This window comes from Equus przewalskii, chromosome 12 (genome assembly GCF_037783145.1).
Source record: "Equus przewalskii isolate Varuska chromosome 12, EquPr2, whole genome shotgun sequence".
Taxonomy (NCBI): Eukaryota; Metazoa; Chordata; class Mammalia; order Perissodactyla; family Equidae; genus Equus; species Equus przewalskii.
In genome coordinates this window covers 22831324-22847333 of record NC_091842.1, presented here as the reverse complement: position 1 = coordinate 22847333, position 16010 = coordinate 22831324, and the positions used below count along the sequence as shown (strand labels likewise).

Genomic DNA, 16010 nt, shown 5'->3' with positions numbered 1-16010 from the left:
TTTGGGAATCTGCTCCAGTGTTTTTTAAATGTAATGGCGGGCAAGAAAGCCGGATTACTAATTTATTTTACCTGCACTTAACTTTCTACTCTCCTCTCCTTTCCCTCACCGCTGGGAGACGGTGGAAGACAAGGGAGATGAACACCTCACAAGACAGAAGCTCTAATCTGTTGCCAAGGAGGCGACGGTTAGAAAGGGCAGGGGTGCAGGATGTAAAAACTCTTAGGGCACCGACTGTCCTGCAGACCTCGATGCTCCTGATGCCAAAGCAACCCAGGGTTGCTGGAGATGGGGAACATCCTCAGTCTTTTCTAGCAAGCCAAAACTCGCCAGCATCATCTTTTTAACTGTTCCCTGTTCATTTTGCTCTAACCTGAAAATACTAAAGTCGGATTCCAGACACGCAAATACGTTTGAGGGCGATTTTGAGAGATTCCAGGAGATCTCAAAGCCCTTCAGTCAATCTAGCTATCCTGCTTCATGCCTTAGCGTCCCCAACGCAGCAGCGCTGAGCCCCACAAGAGACTGGCCTGCGAAACACCCCGTGGGCACCTGGGCTGGGGATTTCCAGGCGTGGAGCTAGGCAGCTTCAGAAAGCACCTCCCTGGGTGAGGAGCCTGAGGCAGGCAGGGCAGTGTGACACCAGCTCCCCTAGCCCTGAAATACAGTGATCCCTGGCCAGCCTCCAGTCCTCTCCGCGCTCCCCCGAGCAGCCCCGCCAGGGTCCGCAGAGCCCTCGTGGGGCGAAGGGCTCTCGGGGAGGTGCCTGGATGTCGAAGGGCGTGAGAAGCCGCAGCTTTCCCTCTGGGTCTTCCCCACCCATCTATCGCCTGCGCCGAGCCCAGGGTCCTACCTGTACCACTCCAGCCCCTTTTCGTAGTTCCTGTCGAAGAAGCGTGGCTCTACGCCCACGGCCCGCACGTCCGGGTGGACTCGGATCGCCTCCAGCAGCTCGCGGGTGCCTCCTTTCTTGACCCCGATGATGAGCGCCTGTGGCAGCTTCTTCTCCCCATAGTTGGGGGTGCTGAGGGCGCCGCCCCTCTCGCTGCTCCCATTCACCGCTCTCCGGCCTGCGAGCTCCTCGTGGGTGGTGCTGGACTTCTGCGCTTCCCTCTCCAGCAGCGCGCTCTGCGCCGTGATCATCTCGCCAGGGGCCACAGGGTCCGGAGCCAGGGGTCCCTAGCGAACCCGCTGCCGCTCGCCAGACCCCAGCCGTCGGCCCCGGGGGCAGGGGGCTGCTTGGAGGGCTCCGGAGGCTCCTCGCGGCTCGCGTTGTCCGGCGGCAGCGCGGAGGGCTGTGAGGGGGTGCCGAGGCGCATGGGGGGCGGCAGTAGAGAGGGTGGCGGCGGGCTCGGCAGGGGCTCGGCGGCAGTGCCGGCGGCTCCTGCAGCACCACGGGGAACTGCAGGGTGCCCGAGCCGCCCAGGAGGCTGTAGCACAGGTAGGTGACAGACAGGGACAAGGCGCAGAGAAAAAGCAGCTTGCGCGCCAGGCGGCGGCGGCGCGGCGAGAAGTGGAGGCAGAGGCGGAGGAGGTGCGGGCCACGGGGTCATCGCGGCTCCGGGCTCGCTGCGGCAGCGGCGGCGGCAGCCCCCGACGCAGCCCGGACATGGTTTCAGCCGCCGCCAGCGCCCCCGCCCGGCCCCCCCTCCCCCAGCCGCCCAGGCTGCATGAAGTGACGCCACTGCACCCCGGCCCTGGCCGCTGTCGCGCTGCGCCGGGGAAGAGCCCGGCTGCATGATCCCCCTCCCCACTCTTCCCACGGAGTCCGGGTGGCCCCCCACCACCCCCCTCAGCCTCCGGCAAGGGGACCAAGGGGGGCGCGCGGACCCGCCGGCTGCACCTGCTCCGTCTGCAGCGCCCCCGCTTCCCCGGCTCCGACGCGGCTCCTGCTTCAGTCTCTGCCGCCGCCGCCGCGCCCTGTTGCAGCCCCGAGTTCCCTCCCCGCTGCTAACTTTCTGCGGGAAGAGAAAGGCGTGGATGGGAGGCGGAGGGGCCCGGGCGCGCGGTCCGCGCCGCCGAGGGAAGGGGGAGTGCGCCTCGCGCGCGCCTGCAGAGGGGGACGCAGAACAGAGGCGGCGTGCGCTAGGCCTGGGGCACCCGGCAAAGCGGAGATCGTGCCCCCCTCCCCCGCCCCGCACCACATTCATGCTGGAGAGGTTCCCCTCCCCTGGGAGCCTGGGACGCCAGTTTCTCCTTCCCTCTCCTGATACTTTCAGAGACTTAGAGCCCGACGCCTGCCGCCAGTGCCGCCCAACAGGTAGCTGGCGGCCACAAGGCGGTGAGCTCTCGCTTCCCCTTTTCTCATGGGACTCCAGGCAAACTCGGTCCATCCGTGACCCGCCCTTCTCCCTTCCTGGACATCCTCCTGCCTTTGACCCAGGAGGAATTTCTTGTCCATACCAGGATTCCCATGCCAACTTCCATCTTTCCAGCCTCCCCATCTTAACTTGAAGCTCCTGATTGGTGGAGCTTTGACACAAACCCACAAATTTCCTTGCCCTAGAGCTTCTGCCTCTGTCCCGCCACCGGTTGGTTGACTGTGCTTTCTGCTCCAAAAGGAGAGGCTGTCTCCTCCTGGACACCCTGAACCACAGATGCACATGCGCCCTGGATTTCCCTGGACCAAAATAGACTGAGACTATCATCGCTCTAAACACCTTATAAGCAGAGAGAAGTTGTGTTGCTGTGTCTGTGCATCGCTTCATTGAATTACAAAGTATCTTCTTTGCAGAGAGATTTCTGTCCCTCACGTCCCTCTCCTGGGGGGAATGGTAAACATCAGAAAGCTTTGGAACATTCAAAACTACACTTTGCTTCCTGTTTCCTTTTGCTCAGGGAGGTAGAGGAAACGCGAGGCTGGAATGGCAGGAACAGGCAGAGCTGTCAACTGAGGCACTCCAGCGAACTCTGCTTCCTGGGGGCAGGGGCTGGCCCTGCACGCACCTGGCGCCAGTCTTTCCCAGAGGCTGGCTCCAGTGAGTCCTGTTTACCCTGCTAGCCACAGCTGGGTGCCTGGAGGGTCTGCTTTCACCTACAGGGCTGATGTGCTTGGCATCTCCGGTTTTGTTTGATCACATAACAGGGACAACAGTTGAAAGAAAATGTATATAGTGTCTAAATATTAACTAGATACCTAGTGCCAAAGAGAGAAAAAAATGTTGCTCCAATAACATGAACACAGACTTTTCCCTGAGTGAACAGAAGCTCACGGCTGCTCTCAGCTGGACGTGAGCTTCCTTCACTGCAGCTTCAGCTCAGATAAAGATTATTCCTTTAGAATATATTTTTTATGGTACACCGGAGACCTCTGAAATGCAGAGTCTGGTGTCCTGTAAATCATTTCGTGGAACTAGGGATGCTTTTTCAAACACCACGCAACTGCACTCCTGTAATGTTAATGGGAAGGGGCCAACTGGAGCTGGGAGCAGCACAGCTTGCCCATCCCTCCTTCGGCTCCAGGCCCAGCTCTGGGTGGTCGCCCAGGAGGGCCCGGTTGCAGCAAATATTGTCACTGCTGTCGTCCATCTCCCTTTCAAAGCTAAGGCACCAGGATGCCCAGCACGTGGTCCAGGGGCCTCCCTACAGTCCCTGCCCGGCTCCCAGACTTCTCTATCCCAGCTCTCGGCAATCCAAATGAACTTGCTCTGTAGCTAGTTTTACTAAAGATGTGCTTTCAAATTTGGAAAGGTTTTGATAAAATGGTACTAACATTTAACCTAGAGGTGGCAAACTGGTAACAAATTAAGAACTGAATGTGGCCAGCGCAGTGATATTAAGAAGTTGAAACTGGTTGCAATGTTGTAAAATTGAGGACTTTCCCAAAAAATTTGGCTATGAGGTTTCTGCTGAAATAGTAGATCCTGCAACTTTGGGCCCCTCAGCCAGAACCGAGAGGCCCCCCTGACATGGAGCATGTGCCCTGTTCTTCACGGTGCCCCCCCAGAGTGCCCTCATACATTTATGTTACTTGCCTGGATGCTGCTAATGAGGACACTTCCCAGTGTCGCTTCTCCCTCTTGTCCACAGATAGTCCTACTTAAATAAGAGACTCTTGAAAGAACGGAACCCCGTTGGTGAAATGTTAGGCCCCACAACTGATGGGGAAGAGGTGATTTTTGGGGAGAGGAGCTTTGTAGATTTCTCACTTGGGCACTTACCTGTTTTGTTCTCCATCCAGGTTTTTTCTGGGAGCCAGTTCTTGAGAAACCTATAATGAAAAGTACGAGCTATCTACATAGGGAGAACTCAGACTTCGTTCAGCAATTCCCTGGGCGTCTGGAGACTCGATAGAATACTTTTTTCTTTTTCCATTGCCAACACCCATGCCCATTCAGGCCTATGAGAGTTTTTACAATGCTGCTCCAACTGGTCTCCAGGCCTCCAGCGTGCCTCATTTCTCTTCATCGTAGAGGACAATAGCAGATCAATGTTTCTGAGGCATGGCTCCACCAGTGCCCTCTCTGATGCAGAAACCTTCCTCTCACTGCCTACCTGATAGACTCCAACTCTCTGCCTTAGCACTCAAGGGCCCCTCCGCCTTGCATGTATCCCACAGTCCTGCCAAACCGAACAGTACCCACTACCCAAAAGCACACATTGCATTCTTCTCTTTCACCTCTGCCTGATCAGATGATGGAGTTGAAACAAAGCCATCATTTGCTAGTTAAGTGACTTTCGGACAGGTCATTTCACCTCCCTGACCCTCAGTTTCTGCATATGTAAGTGATGAATAGTAAGACTCACCTCATATTGTTTTTATAAAGAATTAAATTGACTTAGAGAGCATATGCAAAAACAGCTGGCTCCCTGCCTGACATGCTGCAGCCACCAGTAATTATTCGGACCTAAATATTGGCTCATGCCATGCCCTGCTTCTTTTCCTATTAAAACCTTATCCTTGAAAAATCGGTGTGTACCCTTTCTTCAAAACCAGCCCAAGGTGTAAACTGAAGTTCACTTTCCTAAGCCGCTCAGTGACATTTATAACGCCAAATCTAATGCCTTAGTTTTTTTTTTTTAAGCGAAAGAAGCTAACTCTGGCTAACTTCAGTTTTCTTATTAAAGAAATTGACTAGAAGGATTTATGGTAACTCACATAACTGAAGGGAATTTTTGAAAAATCAACAAACAAAAAGCAAAAATAAGCTTTGGAAGGCACAATAGAGCACAGTGTATAGTTATTATTACTGCTGTTCACCAGATATTGTCGGCTCTTCTCTGGCCCACAGAAGGGATGTATCTTCTTGGCCCCTTAAAGTCAGAGGTGACTCTGTGAGCCTTTGGCGAATGAAACTTGAGCAAAAGTGAGGTTGTCTCTTCCAGACAGAACCTTTGGCAAACAGTGGGAGTGTGTTTTTCCTGCCTGGCAGTTGTGCAAGAAGTTGGATCGAGCATCTTTTAGCTGCCATCTACTCAATCCTCCAGACTGAGCAAGGATAATACAGAGCCAGCCCCTGATGACATGGAGCATGTTTGAGAAATAAACCTTGGTTATTTTTAGCTGAGACTTAGGAGTTTGTTGTGAATACAGCACAACATGGACTATCTGACTGATGAAAACATACATATTATCAATTTCCTCTGCTGTTGACCAAAATGACTTCAGTGAGCCAATATTAGAATTCCTTTTCACAAAGGTGGATAAGTGACAGATTAGAAGTCTACACTGTCCCAGGAGTGTAGACTGATACCACGCTTATATATAGCAAAGATATTTCCTCATTTTGTCCTTTACTTGTCAATAAAAAAGTATATCTATAGAAATCTGGAGGTAAGGCTCCAGACAAAACCAACATGGTGACAAGGAGGAACATTACATACTTGTAAAAGGAGCGACAGATGAGAAAATAATAATAATGGCCGGGAACTTATAGAACCTTGCGTTGAAAGGGATCTCATATGGAACTTAGGAAATATTATAGCTGTAAGCACTACATGACAAAATCTGGTGGACGGAATTAAACAATACTTCGAAGAAAGATACCTTCAATATACTTATCTAAAAAGAAAAATTAGAAACCAACGAGCTGCTTGCTCAAGAAGCTAGACAAAGAGCGAGACAGTAAAGTCAGGAAGAAAGGAAATGATAAAGATAAATGCCAAACCTTTGTTTCTATTTATTTGCTCTTTATTTATTGCTATGGACTGAATTCTGTCTCCCCACAGTTCATATAATGGAAGCCCTGACCCCCGTTGTGACCATGTCCAGACACAAGGTCTTTAGGAAGTAATTATGGTGAAAATGAAGTCATAATGGTGGAACCTAAATCAGATAGGACTGTGGCCTCATCAGAAGTTGAAGAGATCTCTCTTTCTGTTTCTTCACACGCATACACACACCCCGCCATCTGAGGACTCAGTGAGAAGGGGACCTTATGCAAGCTGAGGAGACAGCCCTCGCCAGAACCTGACCATGCTGGCATCCTGCTCTCAGGCTTCCAGCCCCCAGAATGGTGAGAAAATAAATTTCTGTTGTTTAAGTCACCCACGCTATGGCATTTTGTTATGGGAACCCAAGCTAAGACGCTTATCTTTCACAGTTTGTTCCTGGGTTCTGGTACCAATTCCAATGTGTGTGGGGTTGGGGGTCGGGGGAGTCCCCCACACCAACAAGCAATTCTTGGGACACCAGCTGGGTGTCCTACAATTCAACTCGATTCTGACACTATGTACCCAGAGACAGCATCACACCCCACAGGTTAAGGGTTCAGCCCCACAAGACTGCCCCCACTGCAGGTGCCAACAGCAAGTCTGGGTTGTCGCCTATGCTTCTGAGCAACTGGCTGTCAGTAGGAGGTTCCCAAGACTCTCTACTCCGGTTCGACGAATTTGCTAGGGCGGCTCACAGAACTCAGAGAAACCTCTTACTTACTAGATTACCTGTTTATTAGAAAAGGATATGACTCGGGAATAGCTCGATGGAACAGACGCATAGGGCAAGACATGGGGAAAGGGCACTGAGCTTCCACGCCCTCTCCAGGTAACCACTCTCCCAGAACCACCTCTCTCCCAGACCCTCCACATGGTCACCAACCGCGACGCTCTTGGAAATCTGTCCTTTTGGGTTTTTATGCAGCCTTCGTTACACAGTCATGGTTGATTAAATCATTGACTATTGGCAATCAATTCAAGCTCCAGCGTCTCTCCCCTCCCAGAGGGTCAGGGAGTGGAATCGAAAGTTCCAACCCTCTAATCACCTTGTTGGTTTCCCTGGCAACCAGGCCCCCATCTTTCGGTTACCTAGGGGCTTTCCAAAAGCCTCTTCATTAATATAACAAAAGACACCTTTATGGCTCTTATCACAGGAAATTCCAAGGGTTTTAAAAGCTTTGTGCCAGGAACAGGGTCAAAGACCAAATATATATTTCTTATTAGAAATCACAATGTCACAGTCCACCCCCTGGTCCTCTAACTCAGATCCATTATAGCCAAACAATCATAAAGGTCAAAAGAGACTGGCACATTACTAGAATCTCATTCAGTCACTAATGATTATCCAGTCCATCATCATATCATATGAAAATGTCTCCCAGGGCGAGGCCCTTCGGGTTTACAGCTTCCATTCAATCTTGTCACATTCTGAAAGTGGGAGTCGTCTCAGTAATATATGAGTTCACCCTTTCAGATGTCTGGTATAATCCAGCTAAGAGACATCGGCTCTTACTCTGAGCTTCTTTCAAGCTGTTCATGTAATATTGGATTTCCCTCATCGCATAACCCGTTTATTTATTCTCTTACCCTGAGCTGCTGTTTTTCCTTCCCCATTTATAGCCCAAACGTCCCCAGCTTTGGAAGGGACGTGAGGTTCAGCTGCTGTGCAGGTCTAGATTGCAGGAAGCAACACTAGTTTAGTAAGCGTCTCCCCTCAGTCCACTCCTGTTCACATAGGGTGAAGTTACAGGTGCAGAATTAGTGGCCTATCGTTAGCACCAGGCAATATAGTAACGTTCACTCTTAACCCCAATTTTGCCAAATGGGTGAAAGCACATCCTGCTCCACCCAGCCCTTGGAAACCATGACATAAAGGTTAAGCAACAGAATTACAGTTTCTTGCTTAGGAATCATCCCTGTTTCCAGCCCTTGTAGTTGCAGCCCTGGTCCTATGACCACCACATCAAGTGGAAGGAAAAAATGAAAAGTTGAGATCATGTTGATTCTGAACCTCTTAATTTCAAGTTCGTGTGCCCAACGGGCAGTAAGCCAATCACCGAGACACTGGCGCTTGGAGATGAAAAAAGTTTTATTCGAATTGGCCAAAACAAGAAAGCAGGAGGATAGTTTCTCTCAAATCTGCCTTAACAAGAGCAGAAAGCAGAGGGTTTTATAGAGCTAGGGGACTTGGCAGGAGTTCCAGAGAAACAAAGAGACAACCTGTGTTTCTTTCACTCTCAATAAGCCCCTGGGCAGTCTGACTTCTAGGGTCAGCAACAGCTGGGGGCTGCTTATCTGGTGATTGGAACTTCCTTGAAGGCATTCTTTTTCTTCTGTGAAACAAACTCATAAATCCTTGTGACCCTTGAGTCACCCCTCAAGTCAAACAAGAAAACAGCAAATTGACAAGATTAGCTTCGTTGCATCTATGTCTGTGTTGGGCAGAAGGTCAAAGGTAATCTTATTGACTATTTACAGTAACCCTCAGGTACCCAGCTTCAATGAGGGGGAAAGAGAGAAAAAAGGTATAGTCATATACCAGTGTCCTCCCTTGGCAAGAATTGCCTGATCATCCCAGCGTCCTTCCCACCCCTACTTCCCCAGATCCACCAGAAAAACAGATCTATCTGGTGGGGGCACTCCTTTAGCCCCACGATGTTCATGCTAAGTGTGAGCACACACTTGTGAAGGCGTTTGTCTTCATCAGGTTCCTATTACTTAGTTGCTACTTCTTTCTGATCCACAAGAGCCTCTAAAGTATTAAGGATACATTATAGCCAGATTTTTTCTCTATCATATATCTTCCAATTATTGAGTTACGAGTTTGCTTTGACCAGTAAATTGCTTTTAGTGTTTTTGATTGCATATGTTTTTCATTTTTATATACTCAATCTGTCAATTATTTCCTTTATGGTTTTTACCTTTGGTGGAAAATGGTGTTCCCAAAGTATGTAAGTATACGTTTTCTTCTAGACTATTTTTGGTTAATTTTCTACACTTAAATGTTTAAACCATCTAAAATTTATTTCATTATATGGTTTTACACAAGGATCTAACTTTATATTTTTCTTCATTTTCCTAGCACTAGTTATTTCTCAGCAGTTTGAAACGCAAGTGTTATATAATAAACCCGTAACATTGGTGTTTTCCCACCCAGAAATACAGAAAGCAAGTCTCCATTAATTCCATCTTCTTTTATATCTTATTGGACTTCTGCAATTTTATTGGCATAAACTCTGCACAAATCTTTGTCTAGATGAGTGTTTTGACATCTAATCGTGCTTTGTTTTCAATTTCATAAAGTTTCTTGCTCTCTTTTTGCTTCATCCATTTATTCAGTCTTTCAGTTGTCATTTTGAGCATATTCTGGGCCATGGATTAGACATAGAGGATTAAGTAGTGAGACAGAAAGCAAGATCCCTGCCTTGTGAAGGCAGAAACAATTACACAAGCAAGTTTAATAAAGTGAGGCATTTTAAAGAGAGATAATACAGAGAGCTGTGGACCATGCTGTTGGAGCATCTTAACTAGCCTACGGGCAAGAGAGAAGCTTCCCAGAGGAAGTGACATTTAAGTCCATATATAAAGGGAAAATTGGATTAAGCCAGGTAAAGCAAGAACATTATACTTAGTCTGTGCAACATCTCATCCACTTCATTCATTATAAATACACTTAGCAAACTAAATTGAAGGTAACTTCTCCAAGAGAAAAGGGGTGTCTGCCAAAAACCCTCAGCAAACATTACAGTGAAACATGATGAAATATTAGAAGTGAACCCTTTAAAGAGAGGAACAAGACAAGTGTGCCTTCCCACAACTTCTATTCAGCATTACACTGGGGTTCCCAGTTAGTGCAATCAGACAAGAAAGAATAATAAAGGACATAAAAGTTGGGCAGAAAGAAACAAATGATTATTGTTTGCAAACTATATGTTTGTTGGCAAAAGAAAATCTACGAAAACAAAAGAGTTTGGCAAGATTGCTGAACAAAATTCGAAAAATACAAAGGACAATAGCATTATTATATACAATCGGGATACAACTAGAAAATATAATTTCTAAATAAGATCCTGTTTAGAACTACAATAAAGTCCATTAAGTCAGTCCTTTGTAGATGAAATTATGCAACTTTTTGGAAGGATATTGTATTAGTTTCCGAGGACTGCCATAACAAAGGACCACAAACTGTGTGGCTTACAACAGAAATTTGTTCTCTCACAGTGCTGGAGGCTAGAAGTCTGAACTCAGGGTGTCAGCAGGGCCATGCTCTGTCCGAGACTCTGGGTGGAATCCGTGCTTGCCTCTTCTGAGCCTCTGGGGGTGGCAGGAATCCTTGGTCTTCCTTGACTGGGCAGCCGCATGCCTCCAGTCTCTGCCTCTGTTGTCACATGCGTTCTCCCTGTGTGTCTCTGCCTCCATGTGGCGCTTTCCTCTTCTTAGAAGGACACTGGTCACATTGGCTTAGGGCCCACACAAATGACCTCATCTTTGTTTGATTAAATCTACAAGTCCCTATTTCCAAACAAATTCCCAGTCATGGGTTCCAGACTTAAGGACTTCATCATGTCTTTTTGGGATACACTATTCAACTCATAACAGGCATAAAAATATATGAATAAACAAATAAAACCTACACATTTATCATATTTATAAATTAAACTCAGTACTGTAAGGATAAAATCCTCACCATTAATTAATGAATTCTGAGTAATTTTAAACAAAATCCCAATAGAGTCATGTGTAGGGATGAATTATGCATATTTTGATAAGTTAATTCTGAACTTCACATGGAGGTGTGGAAACCAAGTGATATCAACCCCTCTTTGGGAAAAGAAAACGTATAATCAGAAAAAACTCACCTCCCTTTAAGAAGGGAAAGGGATTTTAATTAAAGGGAAAGATTAAAGTAAATTTCTTAGCCCCAAAATTACTTTGTTGATTCAGGTCCTATGATGGAAATTCTTTCCATGCTCTGTTAAGAAAGCTGGGTTGACAACCTTATGAACTAATCCAGGAGCTCAGGTTTGTTGATATTAAACTAAAATGAAGTTCCCGAGTAGGAATATTGCAAGCAGGAACAAAAGTAACTATGTAATCTCATCTCCATCATAAGTGACAGGTTTGACCCACTGTATTTCCCTGCCCTTCCATGTAAAAAGAAAAGAAGTCTCCTGTTGTGGAGTTATTTTTATAGCAAAGTATGTCTTTACTGATCTGAAATGTAAATATTTATATGTGCATCAATTTTAAAATGTGTGAAATATATTTTCCATAATTATGAGAAGTCATAAAACGTGACTAATGTAGGAAGAGAGAGTGATTGTTCATTATTGTTATTTATTTCAGTGAACTCCTTTATAATTAGCTCATTGGGTTTTTAAAAACCTTTTTATTTTAACATAATTTAGAATGATAGATGATTGCCAAGATAGCACAGAGAGTCCCTTTGTGCTCTTCATCCAGCTTCCCCTCATGCTAATGTCTTCTATAAGCATGGTACACGTGTCAAAACCAAGAAATTAACCTTGTTACACTACTATCAACTAAACTACACACTTTATTCGTATTTCACTGGTTTTTCCATTAGTATCCTTTTTCTATTCCAGTATCCAATCGTGTTGTGCTTTGTGGTCATGTCTTCTTAATCTCTTCTGGTCTGTGTGTTGGGGGAGGTCATCGACAGGATGTGATCACCAGTTGATCCTTAAGCGGGACCCAGGCAATCAGAGGCTCCTTACTTCCCTCCCCTGTCCTTGGAATGTAGTCCTGCCCACTCTCCCCATAGTAGGAGCTGTTCCAAGGACGCAGCCTTGAGAGAGTAAGGTGCTGTTGAGACCATCTGGATGGTACATGTGACTGAACCCCATTAAGGTGTCTATAAAAACTTTTAAGATTCTGGCAGGTGGGTGCAGAGATCTACTTGTCTTGTAGCTGCCCAGGACAAGCTTTGTCTGTAAGTTCCCTTGCTGATTAAACCTGCCTCCCACCAATCTGGAGTGGTCTGCCTCTTTCTTCGGTCTCTCCTTGCCCTCCCTGTCTAGGGGCCAGTTTCGAGTTTCACCCAGGGAACTCTCGAGTTGACTAACCAAACCAACACTGTGGCAATGTCTCAATCTTTCCTTGCTTTTCACAACCTTGACACTTTCGAAGAGCAGTGAACAAGTATTGTGCAGAATGTCCCTCCAATTTGGATTTGTCTGATGTTATGCTCACGATTCGACTGGGGTTATAGGTTTCGGGGAAGAATATCACAGAGGAGAAGCGCTCTTCTCTTCACCTCCTATCAGGGACATGTGACATCAACATGACTTATTGGTGACATTAACTTTGAAGACAAGATGAAGGGGGTGTCTTCCAGGTTGCTCCATGTTAAAGTGATTTTCTTTCTGTCTCCATACTCTATGTTTTAGAAGTGAGTGACTAAGTCCAGGTTGTACTCAAAAGAAGGGCAATTAAGTTCCATCCCCCGGAGGGAGGACTATCAGAGATTATGGGAACATGTGTTAAAACTAGTACAATAACTAATAAGTATTTGAAGCAAGATATTTGAGGTTATGCAAATATCCTGTTTCTCTTTAAAGTTTCATCCACTAATTTTAGCATTCATCAGTGGATCTTAAGTGCAGCAACTATTACTGTGTAGTCTAATGGTAAATTTCTATTTCTCTCATTTTTTTGCGTTTATTTATTGGAATTTTCATGTAAGGAAAATTTATCCCTTTCTCCTATTTGTTTGGTTAGTCAGTTGCTTTTTTTTTTTTTTTTGAGGAAGATTAGCCCTGAGCTAATTACTCCCAGTCCTCCTCTTTTTGCTGAGGAAGGCAGCTCTGAGCTAACATCCGTGCCCATCTTCCTCTACTTTATATGTGGGATGCCTACCACAGCATGGCGTGCCAAGCAGTGCCATGTCTGCACCCCGGATCCGAATCGGCAAACCCCGGGCGCTGAGAAGCAGAACATGCGCACTTAACTGCTGTGCCACTGGGCCGGCCCCAGTCAGTTGCTTATTTACATGAGTATGGACTCATGGATATTCATTTTATTCTTTGATCCATATAAATCAGTATAATCCTATCCTATTGTAATTTATTTTGTTGCTGAAAATGTTCCAACTTTGGTCATTGGGAGTTCTTTCATATTGGCACCTATAGCCTTTCAACTTGCTCGCTGCCTTTTTTTGTACTTCCTTACTTCATTCTGGCCACTTCGAGATGCTCCAAGCTCATTTTATATTTTCCCTACCCTCACCCTAAACCAGCCATTTCTCCAAAAAGTCCTGGTTCCTTTCACTGAAGAAAAATATTTAGAAACCAAGAAGTGGGTGCTAAGTGTGCTCCTTGCTACTGGTGCATCTCTGCTTTGAGGCTCTCTCAGTGGACAGATCTAGGAAATATTAACACAAATTTAATTCTGTATCTATCTGTATAGATGTTCAAGTAAACGAGAGTTCAAACTGACATCTCCAGCTCTAATTCAGCAGTAGAGGATTCACGCTAGCCTCTCTTCTTGCTTATTTGCAACTTATTTTTCTAACGGTGAAAAGCCTGATCTCCATTACACACAATTTATTTATTTATTTTTTCAATCCTAGATACATATAAAGTGGTATCAGAATTGCTGGCCCGTACCTCTAAGTAACTCACTGTTTGTTTCATCCCTTCAACTGAATTCTTTGTTCCACATATATTACAAAGACCTTACCGGTATTTGGGGTGTTTAAATAGCAGCTTAGTCTGTTGTCTCACTTCCGTAACAATTAACATTAAAATCCCTCTGACAGTTTCTCAATTTAAAACACAACAGAGCACACTGTTTATTCTTCTACGTAATGGAAAAGGCCCAAGAGTACCCAAGATAATTTTAAAGAACACAAATAAAAAATGAGCATTCACACTATCAAATAGCAAAAGAACAGTATTATAAAGCTGTAGTAATCAGAACAATATTCTACCGGCCCAGAGATTGTAAACAAATCGATGGAAGAGAAGAGAACGCCCGCAAACAGAAGCACATGTATGGAAAATTGCGTTCTAACAAAGAAGGCATTACAAATCAGTGGGAGAAAGAGTGGGCTATTTAACAAATCATTGGCTATCCATAGGCAAAAAGAAAGAACTAGACCCCTCTCACCAGCATACACAAAACAAAGTGTAGGCAGATTAAAGACCTAAGTATGAAAAGAAGAACTTTTTAAATTTTATAAGAAAACATGGGAGGTTGTCTCTACAACATCTAGGTAGGAAAGCATGTCATAAACAAAATGCAAAAGGCACACATCATAAAGGAAAAGATTGAGACATTTGCCTATATTTTAAATTTCTTTTAATCAAAAGGTGTCATAGGGGCCAGCCTGCTGGTGTAATGTTTAGTTTGTGCCCTCTTCTTTCGTGGCCCGGGGTTCTCAGCTTTGGATCCTGTGTGTGGACCTACACACGGCTCATTAAGGTGGCATCCCATATAAAAAATAGAGCAAGATTGGCACAGATGTTAGCTGAGGAAGAATCCCCTGCACCAAAAAAAAAAAAAAAAAAAAAAAAAGATTCCGTAAAGAGAATGAAAAACAAAGTAGCCTAGGAAAATGACTTAAAATTCAGAATATATGTAAAGAAACTCCCACAAATAATTTGAAAATCACTACAAAAAAATGAAAAAGATACAAATAAGGAATTTACAGAGGAGAAAATCTGTATGGCAAATAATCGTAAGAGATTATATTCCACCTCACTAGCAATCAGGATAGTGAAAATTGAAACAGGTAAAATTCCACGTCACACCTGTGAAATTGGCAAAAATTAATGTCTTGCAGCTCCAAACTTTAGCAAGGATGTCGGGGGGAAGGATATCATTTTATCGCTTGTAGCAGTGCAGATTAGTACAACTGCATTGGAGCAAAATAATAATGTCAGGTAAAAGTAAATTTGTGTCATTATATGACCTAATACCACTCCCTGGTGTGTACACTAGAAAATGGTTGTTTATACACACAGGAGATGTGTACAGTTTTGTTTGACACAGTATAAAAGAAGGAATAGCTCAACTTTCCATCAGTAAGAGAATGGATTATTGTGGTTTATTTATGCACTGGAATAATATACTGCAGGAAAAGAGAACCAACTAATTATACACATGTTAGCAGGGACACAACTCAAAAAGCTATTGTTGATTAATAAAAGCCAGTCAAATAAGGACATGTGTACTGTGATGCCATTTATGTAAATTTTTAAATGCATAAAAATGTAATATTTTGTTTATGGGGCCATACACATGTATATTCTTGGAATCATAAATAATGCAATTAATTTTAGGATGTTGATACCTATGATGAGGGAGGGAGGAGAATGGGATGGAAATGTGAATTTTAGGTGTGACTGCAACATTTTGCTTCTAAAAACAAAGATATTGTTGTGTCCTGAAAATTCATATGTTGAAGTCCTAACTCCAGGACCTCAAAATAGGGCTGTATTTGGAGAGAGGGCCTCTAAAGAGGTAATTAAGGTAAAGTGAGGTCACATGGGTAGGCTCCAATCCAATGTGACTGATAGTCACGTAAGAAGAGAAGATTAGAACTCAGACACACACAGAGGGAAGACCGTGTGAGGACACAGGGAGAAGCGGCCAGGGAGAGAGGCCTAAGAAGAGACTAAACCTACCAACGCCTTGATCTTGAACTTCAGCCTCCAGAACTGTGAGAAAATAAATTTCTATTGTTTAAGCCACCCTACGTGTGGTATTTTGTCGTGGCAGCCCCAGCAAATGAATGCAACATCGGAAGCAAATAGGGCAGAATTTAACGTCTGTTCTTTCTGGATATTGGGGCCGGAGATAGAGGTCATACTATGTACTCTTCTGCATATTTG

General features: G+C 45.2%; 1 long non-coding RNA gene and 1 pseudogene across 1 annotated transcript in view; one reads left to right on the top strand and one right to left on the bottom strand.

The window, feature by feature from the left end:
- Window positions 1-16010, top strand: part of LOC139074891 (uncharacterized) — a 258563-nt gene that overhangs the window by 211187 nt on the left and 31366 nt on the right. The gene's annotated exons all lie outside the window — the stretch shown is intronic.
- The window catches only part of LOC103544068 (heparan sulfate glucosamine 3-O-sulfotransferase 4-like), an 85232-nt pseudogene that overhangs the window by 68885 nt on the left and 337 nt on the right, over window positions 1-16010 (bottom strand).